The sequence below is a fragment of the Podarcis liolepis genome (genome assembly GCF_965112155.1).
Source record: "Podarcis liolepis genome assembly, chromosome: 12".
In the NCBI taxonomy this organism is placed as follows: Eukaryota; Metazoa; Chordata; class Lepidosauria; order Squamata; family Lacertidae; genus Podarcis; species Podarcis liolepis.
This window is the reverse complement of record NC_139563.1, coordinates 11,877,853-11,893,167: the sequence shown is the minus strand read 5'-3', so window position 1 is coordinate 11,893,167 and position 15,315 is coordinate 11,877,853. Positions and strand designations below refer to the sequence as shown.

General features: G+C 42.8%; 1 long non-coding RNA gene across 1 annotated transcript in view; it reads right to left on the bottom strand.

The window, feature by feature from the left end:
* Positions 1 to 505: 505 nt before the first annotated feature.
* LOC310689573 overlaps positions 506 to 15,315 on the bottom strand; it is a 34,567-nt gene continuing 19,757 nt past the window's right edge. Inside the window, exon 3 of the long non-coding RNA XR_014517514.1 lies at positions 506 to 680. This is a non-coding gene — a long non-coding RNA (uncharacterized lncRNA). The remainder of the gene's footprint in view (positions 681 to 15,315) is intronic.

Genomic DNA, 15,315 nt, shown 5'->3' with positions numbered 1-15,315 from the left:
AGGTGGGGGCTCCTATAGCTCTCCCCCCTAAATAGGTATGTACTTCTGAAAATCTGGGGGCTCCCCCAAGCCTGATCCTTCCATCTGGTCAATGGGTGGCACCATTTTGGTTCCATAAGCAATAGCACTCACTCAGGAATGGATTCCCAATACAAATCTGTTGGGCTATAATTAATCCTCTTTTTTTTTCATATACTGGGTAGGAGCAATAACCTTTGGCCTTTAAGATTCCCTTCTAGCTGCAATATCCTATATGCTACCACATAATGCATGCAATAATTGCAGAGAAATACATTGCCTTCCGTGTATCTTAAGTATTTTACTCTGCAGAGTGTGGTACAAATTGCATTGGGTTGTACATAATTTATCTCATAATTATCTTAAGAGATACTATTGACTTTTTTCTTCTGTAGTGCAGAAAGCAACAAGAAGTGTGGCTTACCACTGAGGCTTTTTAAAAGATGACAGAAGACAAGATTTTGACATTAAGAATTGTAACTAACCCCAAAACCCAGTGCCTTTTTTAAAAAAAACTGCAAATCAGTGCATTTCTCATTTCATTTTAGGTAGCCTTTGTAAACACAACAGAAAATCCGCCGTTCAACCTTAGCAGGGATGCTTTCAAAGTTCTTCACATCTAAATTTCTCCCTGGGTGTTTGATTCCTGAATGGTCTCATTTCTGAAATGGAAGAAAAATAATAATGATACACTAAGAATTGTTCTGGCTTTTATCTCATTTGTTTAGAACATTGTGCATGTGGAATTTGCTCCGATTTCTGTAGGTATGCATTTGCAATTATCATTGCTAATATTCATAGGTATGCATGCTCTGCAGGTATGCATGCAAATGTTTATCTACAAATTATTTAAGACCTATGGAGGTATTATTATGTGAATGAATTCTGTCATTGGCCTGGTTCTTTATTGTGCTTGTGTTTATTATATATGCATTGTAATGCTTCACGATTCACTAAACCCATTTTGCAAAAGCTCACAAAGTTCAGAATTGCAGCAATTCAGAAACAACATTTCTTGACTAATTCAAAGGCACCTGGAAGATGGAGCCTTTCTGTGGACTGTGGGAGGGTTAAGGGTATTTTATAAAGGTGTTCAGCATTAAGTTGCAAAGAACTAGAACAGAGAATGGAAGCTATTATAAGAAATGCAGACAGTGCCTCCCCTTCCTGGTGAGTTAAATGTAGTGATCATCTCTGAAAAGTCCATTATATTATCAGTGGAATTAATCAAGTGTCGCATTGTTACTTGCTATTTCGAAATGGAAAGAAGAGATTCATTTGCACTTTCTCTCTCATCTGTTCATCTATTCCTGTGCATTAAAGGAAAGCAACCCCTTGCAGATGCATTCTGTAGAAGATCAGGTTTGGTTCATCTGCATCCTTATCCATAACACTTGCTGATTTCAGAGTATCAGCTCCCTAAACAGCAGCTGCTTTACACAAAATTCAATCTTGATTTCTTCCCAGGCACCAGAGATCAATAAAGACTAATTTGCATTAAGATGTATAAAGCATTCAGGGGAACACATCCAAATGATGGTGTGGGAAAGGAGCAGATAGTATCTAATTCTAATTAATATTAAAAAGGAAATGGCCCCAGCTTCCAGCCTTAAAAATGTTCATATAACATTTCCCATAGCTAAAATTGTCATTGGCAATTCGAGACAAGAAAGAAAGCTGAGGTAGAGCTCCAGCAACAGACTAATTGCTTTATTCGGAAACATATTTTTCATAAGCTGCTTTAGACGATGCATGGAATGGGCATGAGTGTTCTCAATTAGCTCTCTGCACCGCGACGCCCACAATGAAGAGACGAAACAACAGTTGGGGATTTAAGCTGAGCAAGAAATTTGATTAAATACAAAGCAAAGGATATGCAATAGGTAATGAGAACTAACTACTAACTCCTGTGCAAGTTCCAATTAATCTGAAGCTTTGGACCACTTCCCTTGTAGCTCAAATTCTTCAGTTATCCCCCCAGCCCCCAGCCCTTGACTAAGGGTTTTGAAATAGTTGCCTCCTTACTTAGAGTATGTTCACACTTACATTTAATGTGCATTCTTCATGTTTCTAGTGTTGCATTTTAAAGCCATGTTCACACAGCGTTCTTAGTAATGTGCACTCTCATCCTGTTTCTGCCCCCCCCCTTTCAAACCAACTTTACAGCAATTGGAATCATGAGCCCATGCAATTTAGGGTTGCCATGTGTCATTTTCCCCCCCTGAACACGTTCTCTTTTTCATGGGTAGAGTCATCAGACCAATCTATAGTTAAGAGTAGAAGTCGGCAAATATGTCCTCTTTTTTGTTCTTCAAAATATGGCAACCCTACACCTTTTAGTATACCTGGAGCGTCTCTCTCCCCCCCCCCCATTGTTCTACCCGGACACTGAGGTCCAGCGCCGAGGGCCTTCTAGCGGTTCCCTCATTGCGAGAAGCAAAGTTACAAGGAACCAGGCAGAGGGCCTTCTTGGTAGTGGTGCCTGCCCTGTGAAACACCCTCCCATCAGATGTCAAGGAAATAAACAACTATCTGACGTTTAGAAGACATCTGAAGGCAGCCCTGTTTAGAGAAGTTTTTTATGACTGACGTTTAATGCAGCGCCGGATTTATTTATAAGCTAAACAAGCTATAGCTTAGGGCCCCACTCTCTTGGCCGCCCCCCCCCCAAAAAAAATTTAAGGCAAAAAAACCTGGATGTACATTTCCAAAATATAAAAAAATTAAAATAAAACCTACGTACAGTAACAGTGTTTTGTGTTGTGTAGGCTCCTATTTGTTATGTGCAAATGGCTTTAGAGATCTATTAGGTCCATAAATTACCATATAGCACATATTCAACACACAAAAGAGCGACAATTTGTTGTTGACAAAGGACAGCTGGACCTATAAAGGGCCCCATTACCTTCAGTAGCTTGGGGCCTCATCAAACCTAAATCCGGCCCTGTTTTAATGTATTTTTAATCTTTTGTTGGAAGCTGCCCAGAGTGGCTGGGGAAACCCTGCCAGATGGGCAGGGTATAAATTATTATTATTATTATTATTAAGCCTTGTGAGCCCCTTTACCAAAGCCACCTCTTCTGCTGTGGGGCGTCCTATAGTGATGATGTCATTGTGAGAGTGAAAGGACCAAATTAAAAAAGCCTCTCCAGAGTGCAGACACGAGAAGAGCGGCCAGACTGCACATGCTCAGATATGTACCTGATGCCCACTAGTATTTCCCTGCAATGTCATATCCAGGTAACCACGGTTACTGTTGAACGATTAAGTGCACACAGGTGAGTTCAATGGTACAAGCGCACATCAGCTACGGGTGAGTTAAAAACAGCACCACTCTGTTATCCTTGGTTGAAAGGCAGTATAGGTATTTAAATAAAGAAATAAATGCCCCCTGTGCATTGGGGAACCTGTGGTGATTGGGGGGGGGGTGCATTTTGCAGCACAACGGGCAAACTTATTGCTTTCTAAGGTGAAAATGTGAACATTCCCTTGGAGGTGTATGGGCTAGCCTTCTTGGTTTCCCCCTTTTTTCCTTCCCTTCATTACCTACTTTGCCCAAGGCAAAATCTCAGCATTTTCCTCAAAATGTTGCATTAGGCATAATTAGATGATAGCTCTAAAGATTTTTTTTTTTAAAAAAAACAAACCTCGCAGGGGACCCAACAAGTCATATGCTTTATATGCAGTATGGAAAAGACTCTCCTCCCTCCAAGAGAGGGGAGTGGTTGTGGCCGGGAGCCGGACTCCGCCTCAAGCAGGGGGCGTTTGCCCCCTGCCTCCCACCCACCTGGCTGGCACCCACGCCCTCGGCCAGGCACCCAACCAGGTGCCTTCAAGGGGGCGTGTACTGCAGCCTAAATTGCTGCGGCGCCAGCCTCCAGCCCTCACTTTTTGCTGTCCCGTCGCGAGTCAACAGGTCTAACCTCCTTGCTACCTGCAGAAGCCAGGGAAGTATTTCACAAGGCTTAGAGTGGGGGGGGGTGTTTATTGCTATCGGAGCCAATTCCTTGTGATTGGAGTACTGGGAGAGTTTGGATCTTTGCTTGGATGTAAATTGCTTCAGTTTACTTTTCATTGGGCTAACTTCCCTATTTCCCCCCCACTTCTGGTGTTCAGTTTAATTTCAGGGTTGTTAAGCAAGGGGTTCCTAATTTTCTATTTCCAAATCTGCTAGTCTGCTGTCTCCCCCCACTCCTAGTGCCTGGTTACACACACACACACAAACACACACAAACACAAAAAGTATCCTTTTCTGGCTAGCCCCACTCATTTCGCGCGCAAGTGCAAGCAGTCCGAAGTTGGTTTCGCTACTGTGTGTGCTGGGGGAGTGTGTGTCTATTTGTGATCCCCTGGCCCTGCTGCAGCAGAGTTACTAACATTACCGCAAAACCGGCTTAACCCCTTCTTTTATTACCTTACCCTCCATTTGCCTTAGCCCACGTGGCCGCTACCGTTTATCCGCCAGCTACTTCACTGCGCGGGGTTCGGGTCCTCGAACCACAACTGCATCTTTCCTTTTCTCTAACCCACTGACAGAAGGATGGGATCCTGAGTCTCACTGTGAAGGCAACATGTAGGAATGGAGGACCACCCTCTTAATTAATGGAAGGTAAGTCCGATAATGGTTGCTAATCTTGAATGGCCACATGCAATATGAAACTAGGATACAATTCGCAGGGAGATAACAGTGGGGAAACTCCTAGAAAGTCCTTTGGCCTCACCCAGCAGAGTCCTTTCTGTGTTCTCATGTAATTTGCTGAAATTTTACATTTCTTAGCCAACAAACGTGGCCTTCACACAGTGCAGACTATGGGATTTTCTCCACGGGATGTATCGATGGCCACTGACTTGGATCACTTTAAAAGGATATTTGACAGATTAATGAAGAATAAGGCTTTCAGTAGCTACTAGCCACGAGAGCTATGGTCTCCTTCTGAAGGCCAGTTTCCGGGTAGAACAAATAGGGAGAGCGCTGCTGTTCTCAGTTCCTTCTTGCAGGCTCCCAATGTGAGAACAGGTTAATGGACTAGATAAGCATTTGGCCTGTTCCACCAGGACTTTCCTTGTTTCTTAGTTTTGTCCTACATGGATCTTTGCCGTCTATCTCTGTATTTTGAAAAGTGACATCAGAATTCCACCCTGTGTGGGGAGTGGAGTTTAGTCACATAGGGCTAAAAAGGTGGTTCACTTATTTTATTTTATTTTATTATTTTTAAAAAGATTGATGACACTGTAATTGCAATTCTGTGTAAGAGTTCAATGCACTAAAATTGTCACTGTAACCGTTACAATTACAATAGTAGTTTTGAATTGTTTATGCCTCCAATTCCTGTAGTCCCACTTGCTTAATTAATCAAATTTATTCCTACTCTGCCTATTCTTTTCTGCATGGAGTCCTTGAGGGGTTTAGACAAATTAATAACACTATTTATGAATATCATATTGCTGAACTTTCAGAAATCGTGCCTCTGTAATTCATTAGTCCTTCAGCGACTGGGCCCTATTCTGCAAAGGCTGAAACCTACAGTATCTTGATTTTAGCTGCTGCGTGATGTAGACAGCTGCCCTTTTGATTTGCAGCTTCATTTGCGAATGCTTTGTAGAATAACTGGGGGCAAAAATACTTGACATCTATAAAATAGGTTCAGAGCATTTACAGCACTTCACATAGGTCAGTCCCATTTACGTGGAGATACCCTTTTGCCTGGTCTGGAAACTCCAGCTGTTGCAGAATTCAGTAGCTAGACCAGAGCTTTCCAAACTGTATGTTGCAGCACGTTAGTGTGTTGGCTGCAGACAATCCCTGCAGTCCTCCTGTGGCTGGAAAGGGGTCAGTTTAACCTCCGGTTTGCTAGCAAAGCTGAATTACTGTGTCGTGAAATGATGCATGTCTAAAAAAGTGTGTCACTAATGTGAAAAGTTTGGAAAGCTCTGGGCTAGACTGCTGTCGGGAGCAAATAGCCGGCAGCATGGCACACCTCTGCTAAAACATCTGCATATGCTACCAGGCCAAGTTCAATGTCTTTGCGTTGATATACAAAGCCTTGAACAACTTAGGCCTACCATATCTTACGGACCACCTGAGCCCTTATAATCTAACACAATCACTGAGATCATCCAGAGGAGTGCTGTCAGTTGTTCCCCACATTGCAGGGCCTCAATTAGAAGTTGGGCATTTATTGTCGCTGGTCCCTTCTGTGGGATGCACTCTTCCAGCAGAGATTTGGCAGGCATCCTTGCTGTGGACTTTCAGGCATCTCTTAAATACCTTTTTACCCCAATAAGCATTTTTAGCTGTTAATTTTCAATTTGATTAGCCAGTCACCTTAAACATTTTATGTACAGTGGTACCTCGGGTTACAGATGCTTCAGGTTACAGACTCTTCAGGTTACAGACTCTGCTAACCCAGAAATAGTACCTCGTGTTAAGAACTTTACCTCAGGTTGAGAACAGAAATTGCGCGGCGGTGGCAGCAGGAGGCCCCATTAGCTAAAGTGGTGTCTCAGCTTAAGAACAGTTTCAGGTTAAGAACAGTCCTCCAGAATGAATTAAGTTCTTAACCCAATGTACCACTGCATTTTTATATTATATTTTTTATTTTATAATTTTTTATTGTGTTCTGTTTTTAACACTATACACTATCCTAATATTTTATGATATGGCAGCATAGCAAAAAAAGAATGATGATGCAGATGCAAAGGGGTTTCAGACGGTATATAAATTGAAATAATAATAATAATACTTTGAGTTAGTCTTTGCCATTATGCTACTAAAACTAAACCTTGTTGTGTTTTAGGCTTTATAATGCTATCTTAAAAATTCTATCTTAAATAGGCAAAAAGCTGTTAATTTTTAAAATGCTCCAGGGAGTTAATAATACCCCTTTACAGCAGCCACATGCAGAGTTGGTCTTGCAAGACAATGTGAGATTGCTAGCTAGTTGAAAGCTTGATTCTACGCATGTTTATTCATGTTTATTTGGAAGTAATAGCGGCAATATTCCTTGGTAACAAAGCAACCAATCACCCAACTGATACTTAAAAATTAATACGTAATATGTGTATGGTTTCATTAGTGGCAATGGAAATTGTTGCCTGTTAAAATGGTTATCTGCCATATACCCGCCACAAGCAAATGATAGTATGTGCTCTGCCAGTTCAGCAGTCAGATGTAGAAGTTATCCGGGGTGTTTCTTGTCAGAGGGAGCAGCTCCCAGGATTCTTACAGATCCTGAAACCTTCTAGTGGGATAATTTCATAGATCTCCCACAGCCATGTCAGAACTTCCAGTAACCCCCTGTTACCAACAGCCTGGCACCACTGAGAAGGAGCAAGCCAGTCTACCATTCTGTTTCTGGTGGTGATGCCTCTGGAAGCTGATGAATGAAGTATGGTGATGGGCCTCCTCTCCTATTTCTTTGCAGCATCTTCCCTTCATGAATCTACCATGTCTGTGCATGCAGGTTCTGTGGAACAACAAATACTGTTGATCAAGAAAGGAGGCAGAATGCAGTGGTAGGCTCAGGCAGAAGAGTCCTGGACTTAGATACCATTTAGATCTATAGGTGGGAGTATCAAGTGAATGTTCCATCATGCCTTGGCCAGAGCCAGGGCCTTTTTGGCCGTGGCCCCAGCCTGGTGGAATGCTCTATCACAAGAGACTAGGGCCTTGCGGGATTTGACATCTTTCTGCAGGGCCTGCAAGACGGAGCTGTTCCTCCGGGCCTTTGGTCAGGGTTCAGTCTGACTCATTTTCTCCTTGTATAAGAACAAGCACGAAGGAGGTTCCCAGAATGCTCACAGGTGCTTATAATATCAGTGGAAACAGTTGGTAACCGCCTTCAATTTTAACCTGAAGATTGCCACTTGTCCAGTTTTAATTTTAATTTGTTTGAATTAATTGTGGGATGTATCTTAATTTATAGATCGCTTGTTTTTATGCATTGTCTTACTTGTATGATGTTAGCCACTCTGAGCCTGCTTTTGGCTGGGGAGGGCGGGAAATAAATAAATAAATAAAATTCTGTTTCTTAATTGAAAGAGGCCTTCCTAGCAGAGGCGTAGCTAGCTGCTCCAGCACCTGGAGCGGCTGTTGCAGGGCTATCCGCCCAGGGGGACGCCGCAGCGAGCTGCCCTCGGAGTCCGCCTGGTGGACGCAAGCCCCGCACTGCTGTTTTGGGCAGCGCTGGACCCCGAGCCACTGCGTCACTCCTAGGAGATGTGGGGTTATGCAGGCCATAGCCATAACCTGTGGAATTTCAACGTCTGGTACGCTTCCACTGCGGCTCAGTGTTTTCCCGGCGTTTAGCAGAGATTGTGCACAGAGGTGTGTGTTCTATGTGGAGGCCTGCAGAGAAGACTCTGTACGCAGCTTCTTTCCTAACCTACAAAGCGTTTATTGTACAGCAGCAATAAATCAGCATTCTGGGAGAACGAGCAGGCATTGCTCTCTCCCTTTCATCAGCCAAAACCAAAGGTATTCTCACATAACAAAGATATGTGGGCACACCCTGCAGTGGGCAGGACACACACTCTGAGCTATTAACTCATTAAGTTCTGGTTCTCCTCACAGGAAAAACGTGTGGCTCAGGCGCACTGTTTTCTCACCCCCTCAGGGATGACACCCGGGGCGGACTGCACCCTCCTTCCTATGCTCCTGCTTCCTGGCATGCAGAAAACTAGCACATCCCTTAAGATCCCAATGCTTCTGTCCTAACTTTGCTACCTGGAAGCCAAAGGAGGGAAGCAAGAAACCCTAAAATGGGGCATTTAGAACAGGGTACCGGTGGCTTGGGATGCGGGTGGCGCTGTGGGTTAAACCACAGAGCCTAGGACTTGCCGATCAGAAGGTCAGCGGTTCAAATCCCGGCGACGGGGTGAGCTCCCGTTGCTCGGTCCCTGCTCCTGCCAACCTAGCAGTTCAAAAGCACGTCAAAGTGCAAGTAGATAAATAGGCACCACTCCGGCGGGAAGGTAAACGGTGTTTCCGTGCTCTGCTCTGGTTCACCAGAAGCAGCTTAGCCATGCTGGCCACATGACCCAGAAGCTGTACGCCGGCTCCCTCAGCCAGTAAAGCGAGATGAGCGCCACAACCCCAGAGTCGGCCACGACTGGTCCTAATGGTCAGGGGTCCCTTTACCTTTACCTTACCGGTGGCTTGGAGTACAAAGCTCTTTGAATCCAAGCTGGTGTGAAAACAGGGTGGTGGGGCGCACACCCAACTTTTGCCTTGGTTGGCACAAACCAGCAGGGCTTGGGGTATTTCAGTAGATCTGCCTTCCCCCACCTCCCATTGCCCCTCCTTGACCCCCTTGATGTTAGTAACGTTGAGCAAAATTGCACAGTCTCCTTGGGTAAAAAAAAAAGGAAAACGGACAGAATAAATCGAGCCGAATGGGACTGGAATGTCTTTATGTGGTTTTGGAATGCTAAGAAAACTGTAGGAAGTGGCAATCCATTCTCTTTATTATAATGTGAAATGTAGTCTTTAAATTAAAGAAATACAAAATATATATTTGGAAGTCGCATTTGTAGTTGGTTTTACAAGCGTTCACAGATGGAATTAGAATTAAGTTGCTGGTGTCCTTAGTATGATATGCAAACGACAGCATTTTACGTTTAGTGTATTATAGGTAAATATTAATACTGTCTAAAAAGCATCTGCGTTTTTAATGGTACCATGTTTTAATATTTAAGAGAAGTCTTAACATTTTATGCCCTGGAAATGGTTCCTTACCTCAGATTTATATTTCTAATAAGTGTAAGTTTTCTAACACATAGTGGTAGGAATTAATGTGTTGTAGTTACGATTTACGTATAATTATGTACAATAATCCTGATTAATTATGTATGATTATGTATAATAATGATGATTAAATCAACGTTTTAGTAAACATAGCACATATGTGTGGGAAAAGGATGGAGAAAGTTAATGTAATCCTCTCCCAGAGGTGCTAGGGGTTTTGTTTTTTTTTACACAGAGGGAGCTTTTTATGTGAGGGAACATGAAAAACTTCACCACACACACACACACACACACACACACACACACAGCCATAGGCCTCATCTGCACTATACCTTAAAAGCAGTATCATCCCAAAGAATTATGGGAACTTTCATTTGTCCAGAAAGATAATGGCTGTTAATCCTTGCCAGTCTACATCCAGCTGAGGTGTATCAACTCCTGACAACTTCAAACCTGAAAATATTCTACAGCCTTGTAAATTTATGTAATTAATTTAAAGAGGCAAGGTTATTTCCCTAGAAATGGAGCTGTTTGTGTGGACGCACTGGTGTTATAGTTCACTGGCCACAGTGCCCAGAATCAAAAGGTTAATTATTATCAGTGCATGGTCTGAGATCTTCCTAAGGCCTACCCAGGCCTCCTTCAAGCCCTCCTGGAAAGAATAGGACATAATCCTTTCTGGAAAGGGACCCATAGTGAGAGGAACAGAAAGTGAAACCAGGGCCATCAGGCTGTCTCTTTTGCCATGAGAGACTAAAAGATTTGCAAATTTGCACTCCCTAGATGGAGAAATAAGAGCTTCCTGGCCCTTCCTGTCCAAACCTGTCAGGGAACTGACATCGGAGCTAGAGGTGGAGGGAAGGCTCTCAAATGATGCTGGAGAAGGGCCCAGCAGGGAGAGAAGCAGCTCAGCAGATGGGGAAGCAAATCAGCGCAACACCAGGGATAAAGGGGGGCAGATGGGGGAATCGGAGAGAGGGCTCCAGGACTCTTCACCGGACACCAGCGGGGAGAGCACGGGTCCTCCACTACCCACGCCCTCCCTGCGCAGAAGACTTCCGCACAGGGAGAGTAGGAGGAGACTTGGCGTCAAACAACTTTTATGTTGGAAAAGGTTTAAGAAACGCCCACTGATGGATTCTGCTAGTGACTGAGGCAGCCACGAAGTGAAGGGCTGTCCAGACAGAAATGTTTAACAAGGCAACACAGCCAGGAGTGGCGGTAACTTACGCACGAGCAACCCCACACTCATTACAAAACCCTCATGACATATAAAGCGTCCCTATTTTCCAGGGCTGTCCCTGATTTACAGAAGCTGGCCCGGTTTCTGATTCGGTTCTGGAATGTCCTGCTTTTCCTTAGGATGTCCCTATTTTCATTGGAGAAATGTTGGAGGGTATGTAGTTATCCAACCCCCCGAGCCATTTGAAGGCAATCCTGTATAGGGAAGTTTTTTTAGTGTTTAATGTTTTATTATGTTTTTGTATATGTTGGAATTTGCCCCGAGTGGCTGGGGCAACACGGTAAGGTGTTGGGGGTATAAATAGTAAAATTATCATTATGGAATGGGATGTCCCTATTTTCATCATAGAAATGTTGGAAGATATGATGAAGATCACCACCAATCAAGACCACACCCTCCTTAAATTTCTCCAAAAGGAAAAGAATAGAAACTTCCACTGAACACTGCTGCCTTGAGCTCATTGGTGGAAAGGCAGGATGAAAAATTCTCCTGCTGTGGAGGATACGAGATATCTAAACTCTTTCTTACCTTTCCCTAATCAGTCACAATATACAATAATTGACTGAATATCATCCTTGAGAGGCTCTCTTGTGCATCTGCAAAGCCTTGATAAAGCCCTAAGTATTCAAGAAGAAGCTACAGAGACTACGAACAACCAAGAGAGATTGGAGCAGGGAAATAGAAAGGAGATTAACCCCTCTTAAAATAAGGACCAGGGGAGAAACTGTTGGCATCCATCTGCATCAGCAGCACCTAAGTGACATTCCTGGGGCACAAGCTTATGAGGCATCTGATCAAGGCCTGTATTTTAAAATGAGCTTAAAGATATATTTGCAAATGTTTGTATGTTTCATGCCAGGCAGAAACCAGCTGGCTAAGTATTTGGGCAGTTGTTTATCTTCCTGCTCTCCTGAACAAGGGTCCCCCTGATTTATAGCAGTAGCAGGAGACAAGTTTCTCAAAGTTGTAAAATGAAATTACAGTCTGGGAGCAAATGTTACACTGACCCTACATATTACAGAATACAATCAAGCTGCAAAAACACTAATTAAGAGTTGGTAAATAGTAAGATTTATTGTTTAACAGAAAATAATACTATGTGCCTCCCATCAGACTCTAGCCATATTTTCCTAAGGTTTAAGGTATACTGAGAGAGTTAAAGGGCAATAAATTTTGGGAAGAGTTAATGGGAAAAGCAGCTGGCTGGGAAAGGAGGGTGTAAACTGAAGAGGCTTCTTTTGAAGCTGTTTTTACTGAGTTCCTTTTTTACTTTGCAAAGGCCTTTTCTTCTAAAAAGCTATCTATGTTATGTATGAGATTTGTTGGCTTAATGTAATTATGCAAAGGATTTAGAAATTAAGAAATGTTAGATTCTTATGTTAGATTCTTATTTCATTGATGGTGTGTGAGAATGTGAACCCAAGATCTCTGTTTAGATAGAATTTAATACCATGAGCCATTTGTTTTAGCCATTTGTTTTGGAATGCAGGGGCAACAGGGGGAAAAGGTGATCTGGTAATTAAGGTGCCTTGTCGAGGCAAATGTAAGATATATGGCTACTTGTCTGCCGTTTATGGATAGAAGGAAATATAGCTCTTTGTCTCCCATAAAAGGTAATAGGAAATGGGTGTATCTTTTATGATTGGTTCTAGCAAACAGCCAATAGGAATTTCAACCAGGCTGATTGGACAGAGGCAGCCAAAGGAGGAGCAAGGGCGCTGGGCTGAGGAAATATAAGTGCTGGCCATCAGGGCTGGAGGGGGCAGAGCTTTGGTAACCATATACCACTGTGCCTATCATTTATTGGTCTGACAAATAAATTATTATTTTAATTTCTCTATTGCTGCATTGAATATTTCATTCCAGTTAAGCGTTAACCACAAGCAGGCTGCTACACTTGGGCAGGGTGCATGGAGATCATGGGCTGTGATCCTCCAGACATGAAAAGTCTGTCCCCAGTTCAGTAAGTGTCATTGAAAGCCTAGGCTGGTCTGCTGGGAATGCCAGTGCCCTCCCATGAAACAGGCCACCAGCACAAGCGAGTGGTGGATATACAGCAGCTGTGTCTGGAGAATTGCTCCCTTTTATTAATATACTTTTCATACTACAAAGGAAAAGCAGTGACAGGTTATATTCCACATTCTGGCAAAAGATGCTCTGTATGAATAGAAGCAGGAGGGAGGCCCTGTGCAAAAGATGTTTCTTCCCAGGTAATGACAAATAACGTATTTATCCTTGTATTGTGAAAGGGGAGTGGGGGAGTTTTCTGACTGAGCAAGTCACAGCACTCTTTACCTTCTCTCCCTCCCTCTCTCTAGCACATCCTTCCCCCTTATCTGCACAAAGAGAGAGAGAGAGAGAAGCTACAATTGCGCTTTCAAACTTTTCAGAGAATGCAGAGGCTGGTGGGAGGTGAAATGAAAAGCCAGAGAGCAAGAGAGCCAAGCAAAATGCTTTCACCCAAGTGATGCGCAGGTACCCACAAAGCAGCATTGCAATGCTGTTTGCATGAATGTGCAGGGGGGTAAATTGCTCACATGCGTGCACACACACACGTACACCCCCTGCTCCAAGAAACACACTTGACAATTTGTTTCTGATTACTGTTGATGCCTGATCACATATTCAGCTCCGCCATCAAAAGAAGACACAAGCAAAAGGAGCAAAGATATTTAAGGAGAGAGACGATAAGCCAGAGACAGCTTGTTGCATATTCATTTCTTTGAAATAAGCAGGACTGAAGAGAGCTGGTGCACATGTCTAGGAAGACGTTCAGTGGCCCAGTTTGCAATGATTCCTGCTGAATTTTGCCAGACCAAATAAACAAGTGTTTGGGTTACATTTGTTCATAAACTTGATTTAGATTTTCTGCTGTGTTTTATTGTTTTAAAGATGTTTTAAACAGTTTTAGGAATGCTATAATTGTTTTTACTGTATTTTAGTTTTAACTGTATTTTTTAAAAATTACCGTTATGTCTTCTGTTCTGGAGACTTTTGTGAAGAGGGGTGAGCTACAAATTTAATGAAACAAATATAATAAAGTTCAGCAAGGCTAGGGCCTGGTAACTAAGATCCAGAGCAAATTTGCCTCTTTTAATTTTTTTAACATTTTTCTTGTTTCAGATGTGCATGGTCTGCCCTAAAGGCCCTTCACCACCCCATGTATTCTCCCAGATTTCTGCAAAGTCCACCTTAGGTAACTTATTACACATTCCACCCTGTTGCTTATATGGGAGAGTCTGGTCCTCCCCTCTTCCACATAATCCTTTCTAGCATGCTTCTTCCATGGCATGTGGGGAATTTATGGTGTATTTTTTTCTTTTAGAAAGAGAGAGAAGCATCAGGCGCTGAATGGAAGAAAGCTGGTCTAGGAAGTAAAAGAAAAGCAGGGTGATGCACGGGTCATGTTGCCAAAATAGACAGATAGCAGATGGAGGCAGATAATCTTGGATCTGATACAGAGCAAAAAAAATAAAATAAACCCAAACAAACATGCAGTGGAGCAGCTGAAGTGTCAATACATGCCATGGAACAGCAGCCTGCTCCTGCCACAAAAGAGAAACAGGCAACAATTCTAGGAAAAGAATGCAGAAAAAAAATCATTAATGCTGGAGCCTTCCTGTACAGTCAAAGAGATATGCAGAACTTCCTGAAAATTTCCATTAATTTTAGTGGAATGCCCCAAACCCTGCAAATCCTGGGGTATTTTTCCTTAAGCAGGTGCATCTAAATTTGCTTCCAAATTCCCCTTTAGGTGCTAGCAGCATCTCTAGTTCCAGAAGGGCACGCCAGCTGTTCACACGATATGGATAATTTCTTCACCAGCAGCGGACTCTCAAATATAAACCCAGTGGTGGTAGGAAGGAGGAAGGGAATGATAAGAGCCTAGCCGTGACTATAGAAAGAACCTCCATGTTTTCAGTGGGTCCCAGATTGTGATATGTGAACAACTCCCCCTTCCCTGCTGAGATATTTTGCTAGCCTTACTTGGGAAAATTTAGATCAGTTTGCTGCCATCTTCTCTCTTTCAATTTAAGCTTTTGAGCCTCTTCACAGACTATTTAATGCCTGTTTCAGACTATTTATGTCCTCCCCTCCCACGGCATGCACACTGCTCAGGGCAGCTTACAGCAATATTTTAAGGAGCAATATAAAATAATGAAAAACGTGGCATGTAATGCCCATCTTAAAAGGCAAACATTGAAATTTATTTATATGTTTATAAAACTAGTTATTTGCTTGTTACACAAATGACTTGCAGCATATCTTAAAAGAACAAGAGTAAGTAAATATTAGATTATAACATGGA